The following is a 10644-nucleotide window of genomic DNA, read 5'->3' on the forward strand; positions in this document are numbered from 1 at the left end:
TTAGTTCATCAATGCAAAAACCAACACAAATAAAAGAGTTGTTTTCAAACTTTCCATTATGTTTAGCAAGACAGCACATAGTCCTAGTTAACTTTTTCAAAAGGGAGAGGGAAATTAAAGGAAGACAAAACCCACAAACACATCCTAAAGGACTGCTTCTGCAGAATCTCCACTGAAGATTTCTGCCTCTGCTGTACCTGCCAAGACACAGACCTCCTCTCTCAGCACAAATGGACATTTTCTGATGTGCTCTGTATCCAACTATGGCTGCTAACAATGTTGAACATGCTGAATGTATGGAACAGAAGAGGGGTCATGATATTGGCTGTTTGTATGAATTTCATTGGGAGAGGAATCGCCAGGGTGAAGCTCCATCCCTGAGCACCTTTTCCTGCAGATACCAAAACAAAGACAGTAGTTTCACAGCTCATAAATTAGGCAACAGAAAATGTCCCTGCAGGAAAGGACCAGTTTACCCACCACCCTCATTACCCATGGTGACTTCATTAGAATCCTTATTCAGGAGTAAATTGGGATTGCAGAAGATTGTCTTGAAACTCATATTTTAAAAAGAAATCTTCAAAATTGATGTGTAGGCACTGGTGCTCCAGATGCCCCAAAGAGCTCCTTGTTATCCCAGCTTAACAACTTGACCTTTCTTTAAAAGCTCGCATTGGCTACATTTGACATTCAGAAGGGAAACAGGAACTTAGAGAAGAAATAGATACCAGCACTTAATGGAAGTCACACCATCCTGGGGTCCAACATAAGGCATCTAATTCAGATAGTTCAATTTGCTAAAGCAGCCTGAGCCCCTTAGGCACCAGAATTGTACCAGGATCCAATTATAATAGCATGAATCTTTACTCTTTTAAAAAGTGTGGATTATTGTAAAACTAAATAAATAGTCCTGGATGGTATCTTCAGTGGGTTGGAATGTCATCTTGTCATGGAAAGTTATGGGTTCAATTCCCAGTCAGGGTACACACCTAGGTTAAGGGTTTGATTCTCAATCCAGGTGTGTACAAGAGGCCACCAATTGATGCTTCTCTCTTGCATCAATGTTCCTCTATCTTTAAAAGCAATGAAAAAAAAAGTCCTTGATGAGGATTAAAAAAACTAAATTGATAAATTAGATGACTAAACAAACTTATATGAGGTTTTCTCACCACCATTTACAAATGGGAAGAAGAAAATAACATTAAACACCAAACACTCTAGTAACAAAATAATCATGTTTATTCTTTTGCATAGTTGCAGATATTGGTAGAGCTATTATAAAATTTTTAAAAAAGATTTCTGAACAAATGAAGAGAGTTTTCAAAATACAGCCCCTTCTAGATGTGAAAAAGCAGTTTCAACTGAAATTAAGACCTCAATCTCTAAAATCTTTCCAAAGTAAATAAACATGGAAGAGGTTAGCATTATAATTGATCACATGAAAATATTTCTACTTTCACACAAGGATCTTAAATATTAGGGCTCAGTTGCTGAAAGTTCTCTTGTATTTCCACTTTATAAAATCGCCCTCCCATATATTAGAAACATGTCCAGCCTCATCACGGTAAACTGTAGGGACTGAAACACTAAAACACTGAATAAGGAATCTGTAAACTTAGATTTTTTTTTTGGCCTGTCATCCACCAGCTTCAGAATTCTAGGGGCTTCTACAAAGTACATGACTTCTCTAAAGCACACATATTTAGGAAGTTTTTTAGATCATATCCTCAGAACTTCCAGTATTCCCTTTGTCAGCCGTACCAGCTGGGGCAAAATTAGGTTTAAGTTCTGAATATGCAAAACACAGAGTTTATTCTTGTATTATTATTTATTAATTATTATGTTATTTTACATATGAACTACTGAAACCTACTTTTGCCCCACCCCGTATTGGAGAAGAGGTGTTTCCACACACCATACAATGGAGATGTGGTATTTGTATACTCACTGGAAGTAGACCCTGGGGGTCTCCAAGTGTGATAAATTTTGAAAGGTAAATGATAACCCAAAATGATGACTAGTTCCCCTCTGACTTTGTTAGCACTAAGGCAACATGATGCCAAAATTCTCAATTGACTAATAATGTTTACTGATGAGCTTAAAATACAGTGCTTGTGCATACCCTTTTTTTATATTCATATAACCTGCACCATACCAGCCTTGAAACCATGTTAAAAGAGAAAGGAAATATTCAATATATATCTGCAACTAATTCAAAAGAACCTCTCCTTAAACATTCTAGAAGGAAAGAATTCTTGGTTATTCTTCCCAAACTATATAGTGAGAATATGTAACTTTTAGGGTTAGTAAGGGGGAATATATATTTCTTAAGAAAGCCCTTGCCCACTCTTAGGTAATGCCATGCATGTCCTCTGAAAAAGTCATTGATTTATTTGAATCATACTTTCTGGCCTGAAATGTTTCATATTAAGCATTATTTTGTGAGGAGTTGCAGAGATGTGAACTCTAAAGGGTGAGCACAAAGAGAAGAGCAGACAGCCCAGAACTCCTTGGGGAGAACCTACTTACCTGCCCACCTTTCCTTTGTCACAGAAGCCACTAGAGACCTGTGAAGTAAGGCTAGCACAGTCATGAACTAAATACACACGCGCACGCACGTGCTGCTCCTCCCAGAGCTGAGATGCTTTCTCAGCTATAAAAAACAGTTATGCCACTGGCATCAGAGCTGAATTATAGGCTGCCCCACCCCTGTCACATCACTTCCACCTCTACTTTGGGTCATAGAGTTCCACCTTTCCTAATTAACTCAGCTTGCAGTGTCCTTTCCCATCCTTCCATCTCTATAGCATTTCCCAAGCACAGTGACATACACTGTTCCTTGATAATATTTTTGGAGGTCTTTGTTCTAAGTGGAGGCATGAAGCACTAGGGAGGTATAACATCCAGAATCAAAATGAACTATGGTCAAGATATGATTGGTTGTAAATTTCCCTGGGGAAATTTACTTATGCCTGCTCAGCCTAACTTCTTGTCCCATTAACTATCTGAGAGTTCTTGATTCCAAAGAATGGCCTCTAGTACTGGTTAATGGTAGATGTTTGGTACATCTTTACCCATCCCCCTGGCCTTTAGACTCTCCTCCATGTGCATGCTCCTTGTATTTTCAACTATACTACAAGCTCCTCAAATAAGGTGAATACTTCTCTTGCAACATAGCATGGTATGATTTGAAGTTAAAAACAATGGATTCAAATCTAAGCTCCCCCATCCACCATTTCCCTTCCTATCAGTGAAAGTTTGAAGTTATTGGGTCTCTTGAAGTCCCAACTCCCTCATCAAGTGGGGTTGTAATAGTAATCATCTGTTAGGGTAGACATAAGAACCAGTGACATTAGTACCCAGCACATTATGGGCACTTGGTTAAGTGTTTAATAAATAAATCATCCTCTTCCTAGTAAATGTTCTTTCATTTTAGATAGGATGTATCTAGATAATGCTTCTGCCTGGCCCTCAGCACTGAGAGGGATGGAATTTTTCACTACAGTTTTGGTAAAAAAATTCTCCCAAAATCATGTCTCCTCAGTCAGTGAACACTGAAGATTCCTGACCAAGAGAAGAACAGCTTAATGAGGCATACAGCAGCCCCAACCAAACTGCTGGGACAATTCATTGAATAAAACACAGTTAATTTTAAGATTTAGTGTTAACCCCAATTTTTCTCTTTCTCTTTTGCCTAAACTTATACTCCTAAGAGAATGAAGCAGGAAGTCAACATTAAGAAAAATTTCCCAGAAAGGTCATTTATTTATTCACTGTCCTATGTGTGGAGAAGGCTCTAGAGATGAATTTACAAAATAGAAAAATTAGCTGGATTATTAAATACCATTTTTTTAAAAACCTGGGTAAGATCTTATAACCAAATGGAATTTTCCTGCAGAAACCAGGACAATAAAACTTTGAACAAAAATCAGATTTCAGTTTTGAAGTTCAATTAGATATTTCTTTAAAAATGTAGTTTATGGGATTTTCTATTTTGTCTGATAAAGGAAAATGAACTTTATTTTTTAAATTACTTTATTGTTGTTCAATTACAGTTGTCTGCATTTTCTCCCCACCACTACCCCCACCCCAGCCAAACCCACCTCCCTCTCTTATTTCCTCCCTCCCCCTTGGTTTTGTCCATGTGTCCTTTATAGTAGTTCCTGAAAACCTTTCTCCCCACTGTCCTTTCCCTCCTCCCCTCTGGCTATTGTTAGATTGTTCTTACTTTCAATGTCTCCAATTATATTTTGTTTGCTTTTTTCTTTTGTTGGTTATGTTCTAGTTAAAGGTGAGGTCATATGGTATTTGTCCCTCACCACCTGACTTATTTCACTTAGCATAATGCTCTCCAGTTCCATCCATGCTGTTGCAAAGGATAGGAGCTCCTTCTTTCTCTCTGCTGTGTAGTATTCCATTGTGTAAATTTACCACCATTTTTTAAAGAGTTTTATTTATTTTTAGAGAGAGGGGAAGGGAGGGAGAAAGAGAGGGAGAGAAACATCAGTGTGTGAATGATACATCAATTGGTTGCCTCCCATATGCCCCCAACTGGGGACCTGGCCTGCAACCCAGGCATGTGACCTGACTGGGAATCAAACCGGCAACCTTTTGGTTTGAAGGCTGGCACTCAGTCCACTGGGCCACACCATCCAGGGCATACAGGTGAGTTTTAACCACACACACATACATATACAAAAGCAGGAAGGGCAATTTGATACACACAAAAATTGTAATCTACATCTCAAAAACCAGCAGTTGTGGCAGCAGAGCCAGAATTTGTAGGAGAGACTTTCCATTTTCAAGTTTCCCTGGGCCCAGCCTGGCCACCGAGCAGTGGCCTCTCCTCTCACCTCCAATAAAGGGAAGGGTAGTCACCAAGCCAGACCTCTTGGTTGACTCCATAGGCATTTCCAGTCTAGCAGATTCAATTGAAGCTTCGGGGGAGGGGGCACCAAGGATGGAACAGGTGAGAATCTTGGTTTGGAAACAGAGGCAGTGGATGGTCAGCTGAGAGTGCACAGTGGGACTCAGCCAGTGGTGGGTTCAAGTACTGGCTCTAGAATGTTAACAACATGACCCACCCTGGGATGAAGTGATGTACAGAAAGCACTAGAACAATGCCTGGGCCATAGGCCTAATGGACATTTTGACTTTTTTATAGATCAAGGTGCCTTCCAGCAGTCCATAAGTATATTCTGGTTGAATTGGTACCTTGATGGTGTCAACACCCATTCTACAGATGGAAAAATGGCTCCCTATGTCTCCTGGCTTGTGCTGGTCAGAATGGGTGAGCTGAGCATGTCTGGGGAGAATGTGCAAGTGAGTAAGGAGGTTGGTGTGAGCCACCTGAGCTTGGAGGGAGGTAAAGACTCTCCACCAGCTCCCAGACTGGACACTCAGGAGCCCAGTCACCCTTCCCTGAGCATGTAGCTGGTCTGCAGAAATTGCTGGGGTTGGCCAGGTCAGTGTACCTGGCCTACAGCCCCACAACAGTTCTGTTCACAGGAACATGTGACTGCAGGAGGAATGACAAAGCCAGGTTTATTGTGCCAGGTTAAACCAGTGGACACAAGATTTGAAGGGGCAGGGGGCACAGAAAATTGGTGAACATGTCTTCAGGGCCATTGCCAAGTTCTCAGCATCCTGGGAAGCTGACCAATGCCCTACAGATGTGCTGATCAGCTGCCCACAAGCCACACCACCCTTACCCAAAGTTAGAGCAGCAAGCCAAGGCTCTGGTGGGCAAGGCTCCTTCAGTGCACAGTACTGCCCATGGAGCTAGTCACAGAGGTGTGGCCATAGAGGCAGGTGCTGTGTCCTTAGAAAGGTATCTTGTCTTGGTGGTGGAGGAAGAGGCTGCCCACTTCTTGGCAGGGGCCTTCAGCAGCACCAGCTTCTTGGGCAAGCTGGTGCTGGCTTTCATCACCACATCATGTTCAGTCTTCTGGATCCCAACCTCCAGGCCGTTCTTGAGCTGTTGCTGCTGCACAATGAGCTCCTTCTTGGGAGAGATAACACAACTTCCCTTCCTTGGTCCAGTTCCGCTGTGAGACTGCTGCCACTGCCTTGGTCTTGACTGACCTCTGCGCCTGGGACTTACGTTGTCCCTGCGCCATGATCAGGCACATGCCAGAAGAGGTTTGTACCATCGTTTTTTGATCCATTCATTTACTGATGGGCACTTAGGTTGCTTCCAGCACTTGGCTATTGTAAAGTGTGCTGCTATGAACATTGGGGTACATAGGTTCTTTTTGATTGGTGTTTCAGCATTCTTAGGGTGCAATTCCAGCAGAGGAATTGCTGAGTCAAAAGGCAGTCCCATTTTTAGTTTTCTGAGGAAATTTCATACTGTTTTCCACAGTGGATGTACCAGTCTGCATTCCCACCAACAGTGCAATAGGGTTCCTTTTCCTCCACAACCTCTCCAACACTTGTTTGTTGATTTGTTTATGATGGTCATTCTGACCAGTGTGAAGTGGTATCTTGTTGTGGTTTTAACTTGCATCTCTCTGATAGCTAGTGATGCTGAGCATCTTTTCACATGTCTCTGGGTCCTCTCCATGTCCTCCTTGGAGAAGTGTCTGTTCAAGTCTTTTGCCATTTTTTAATTGGGCTTTTTGTCTTCCTGGAGTGGAGTCATGTGAGTTCTTTATATATTTTGGAGATCAAACCCTTGTCCAAGGTGTCATTGGCAAATATGTTTTCCCATATAGTTGGTTCTCTTTTCATTTTAATGCTGTTTTCTTTAGCCATGCAGAAGCTTTTTAATTTGATGAGGTCCCATTTGTTTATTCTTTCCTTTATGTCTTTTGCTCTAGGGGACATATAAATGAAGATATTCCTGCATGGAATATCTGAGATTTTCCTGCCAATGTGCGGGAAGAAGCATAAAATGAAGTAAAAATAGCCTTTTCAACAAATAGTATTGGGATATCTGGACAGCTACATGCAAAAAAAAAATGAAACTTGATCACCAACTTACACCATACACAAAAATAAATTCAAGGTGGATAAAAGACTTAAGTATAAGTTGTGACACCATAAAAGTCATAGAGGAAAACATTGACAATTGACTTTATACACAACTTTCCATCAGAGTTTGCTAATGTAATTCACAGGAGTTAATGACTTCTTTCCTCTTCAATTTCATGTAGCAGATAAAACTGAGCTCACTAGAGTTTTCCTACAGCAGAATGACTGGTCAATACTTTGCTACTTGCTCTGTCAATGCTATCAAAATATTGTTTAATATTTTAAGAACAAGCATGTAATTTTCTTCTCCAACAAGAGCAAATTAGGCACTTACTAAATAATTGACAAAAATACTTAATTGTAGGGATTTCTTGAGGACTTTCTATTATTAAAAGAAGAATTTGAAATAAAATTTTCCTTCATTTATTCAACATGTTCTTTTTATTTTCATGCCTGATGATGAAAACTATATTAGAGTTTGTCTCCCCACCAATCCCAAGTTCCAGACTCAAAACTGGTCTACAAGAGCCTCTATAGGGTGTGCATGTGTGGGACTTAAGTGGGTGAGACAAAGCCCCTTTTATTTAAGCCTTTACCAACCAAGAACACCAAAGGGCACCAAGAAATTTTGGTCCTTAGAGTTTTAATTTCAAATAACAAGATGCCGTCATCAAGGACATTTACAGTTGGAATGCTTTCCCCTGGCCATCTGTCAAGACAGCTGCACCCTCATCCTCAGGCTGTCGGGCTAAGATCTATCTATTCAGTCAGGCCCTTTCTTAAATATCTCATTTGCAGGCATTTTACTTAACACTTAACCACTGAAATGCCCTTGTCAGACTCACAATCCATAGGCCAGCATCTTAACCCTTGACTTTACAAGTTAAAAAGAAAGGGAGTAGTACTAAGCCTTCTGTCCCTATTTCAACAATCAGTTTCTAGAATATTCTTGTCTCACTGTTCTCTAACAAAAGGACAAGTCCAAGAATAATACTTTGTTCAAATAAGAGTATCACTCTCCCTCCCTCTCTTTGACTCTCTCTCCCTCCCCACTTTCAGCATTTTTCCACATTAACCTAATATCAAGGAAATGGAGAAGAGCATCAGCCCACCTCTCTGACACCACCCTCTCCCTACCTGACTCATGAACACTGCAGCTTTCCTAGGAGCTGACATTTCTTCAGTGTCCATCAGGTGCTGAGTACTCTTCTTGCCCCATTGATAGCAGGAGTGACAGGTTGTTCCAGAATCCTTGAACCCTGCCTCAGTTACCGAGACCCAAAAGTTATTCTAGAGATTACCTTTTTGGATGATGACACAATCAGAATTCCAGCAGAAGACAGTGTTCTAACAATAACTAGCTAGCTCTTGCATTGTAAAATCCAGGCTACTTTTTAAAAATATATTTTAAATGGTTTCAATTACAGTTAATGCTCAACATCATTTTTATTAGTTTCAGGTGTTAGTAGTCATCATAGTAGTTAAATAATCACATACTTTACAAAGTGTCCCCCCATGTTTCCAATATCCATCTGGCACCATACATAGTTATTAGAATATTATTGACTCTATTTCCTATGTTGTACTTTACATCTCCATGATTATTTTGTAACTACCAATCTGTACTTCTCAATCCCTTCAGCTTTTACACCCAGTCCTCCAAACCACTTCCATCTATCAACCATCAATCTGTCTTTTGTGTCTATGAGTCTATTTCTATTCCATTTGTTCATTTATATTGTTCTTTAGATTGCACATATAAGTGAAATCATATGGTATTTGTCTTTCTATGACTGACTTATTTCACTTAAAATTAAGCTCCTGCATCCATCTATGTTGTCACAAATGGTAAGGTTTCATAAAAATATGGAACACTTCACAAATTTGCTTATCATCCTTGCACACAGGCCATGCTCATCTCTGAATCATCCAATTAAAGGATATATGCTGCTGAAGCAAGCACCAGGCTACTTTTTATACAGGGTGTCATGATCAAATACAAACATTATAGCAATTGAGATAATTAAAAATAGTTTAACATTTTCTTGAATCTCTTGAGGAACATTAATAATAATAGCACTTGTTTAAGTCTCGTTCTTTTCCCCTCTCATTTTCACACATCCTGTGGCCCTTCAGAAATGCTCACTCTGTAAAACTCTTTCTCTCAACTCCATTTCCCAGATCTTCTTGGCACCTGCACCCATGCCTCCCTTGGCTTTGTTCCTGTCCCCTTTTCCTTTCACCACTAGTCCAATCTCCAACCCACCATAAAAGCCTGGGAACTTGGCTGGCAAAAACACCAGAGTATAAATATGAAGTTTATATTCTACTGAGGGAATACAGATGATAAATAAATAGGCAGTAAACCAAAATTATCAGAAACAGTGTGATTTTTGATGGACATAGTGCCAGAAAAAAATAGAAGATGGTAAACTAAAAATGAGTGCTGATAGAGGAGGAGGATGAGAGTCATGTGGATTAGGGTCAGGAAAGACATTTCTGAGGAAGTGATATTAAAGCTGACACCTAAATGACAAGAGAAAGTTAGTCTTAAATCACCTGAAAGGAAAGTTTTCTAAGAAAGGGGAACAACTACAACAACTGCACTAATGTGTAAATAAGCTTAGCATAATTGTGCTTATGTAGTAAAGGAAGACAGAGATGCCTGGAACTGACTTGTAGAACTGCCTCTTTTTACTTCCTCATATCAATGCCCTGAAGTCTGATCACAACAAAGGAGGGGCTGCAGTAGACATTCTTACTCTTTATCAAAGTTCTCTGTCCCACTCTGTAGGTGGAATATACTACCCCATGCCATTGAATTCATGTGTGGTCCTGTGACTTGTTTGGACCAATTATGTGTGATGTGCATCAATTCCAAACAAAAGCTTTTATAGCCAAATTCACTTTATCATGTCCTTTCTCTTTCCCCTCTGCCAGGTCACCAGCAGTGTTCAAGAAAACAGCTGCTCTGTTAGTCCTGGAATGAAGAAGCAATGATGTGTAATGAAGTTTTAGCCAAAGCACTGTGGAAGTAATAACTGTTGTTTTAAACACTGTGTTTAGGAGTTATTTGTTATTGCAGCATGACTTTCTCAGCCTAAGTGATACAAAGTCCTTATGCAATAACCTAAAATGACTCTACTTCTAAATAAAAGTAGTTATTCAACTGGCCTCTCAGAACTCCCCAAACCCACCCAACACAACAATCTTAGAGTACGTAGAGAATATCACATATGGAATTTAAGAAGTTCAAAGAATTTGAATGAGTTAGTTTCCTCTTTCTTCTGCCCTCTCAAAGAATTTATCATGAGTTAGTTTCCTCTTTCTTCTGCCCTCTCTTTCTCTCTCTCTTTCTTTTGTCTTCTATTGTTCTGACAGTATCCCTTTGTCTGAAGGGTATTACCTTCCCTGGGCACCACAGCAACTTCCCACTTTCATCACTATTTCCCACCAGGTCCTGTATATCAGCTATTGTTTAGTATTTTGAGACACAGGAGGGGAGAATACCTTTCTCTTTGTTGTGTATTAAATTGAATTAGAATAGTGCTACCTGTGCCTTTCAGAAGCTGAAAGACAGTTGAACTGGTTATCTTGGTTGTTACTTGTAATTTTATACCCTTTTTGCCCCTCCATGGGAATGAGCCGGAAGGCAGAGCCAAGAGCTAG

General features: G+C 40.1%; 1 non-coding gene and 1 pseudogene across 1 annotated transcript; both read right to left on the bottom strand.

The window, feature by feature from the left end:
* Positions 1–5785: 5785 nt before the first annotated feature.
* Positions 5786–6119, bottom strand: LOC123811240 (annotated as a pseudogene).
* A 2716-nt stretch (positions 6120–8835) lies between these two features.
* Positions 8836–8938, bottom strand: LOC123812245. The gene has a single exon (XR_006784530.1). It is a non-coding gene; the product is annotated as a U6 spliceosomal RNA (small nuclear RNA).
* Between the last annotated feature and the right edge of the window lie 1706 nt (positions 8939–10644).

The sequence above is a fragment of the Phyllostomus hastatus genome, unplaced genomic scaffold, assembly GCF_019186645.2.
Source record: "Phyllostomus hastatus isolate PE091 unplaced genomic scaffold, TTU_PhHast_1.1 phas_scaffold_78, whole genome shotgun sequence".
In the NCBI taxonomy this organism is placed as follows: Eukaryota; Metazoa; Chordata; class Mammalia; order Chiroptera; family Phyllostomidae; genus Phyllostomus; species Phyllostomus hastatus.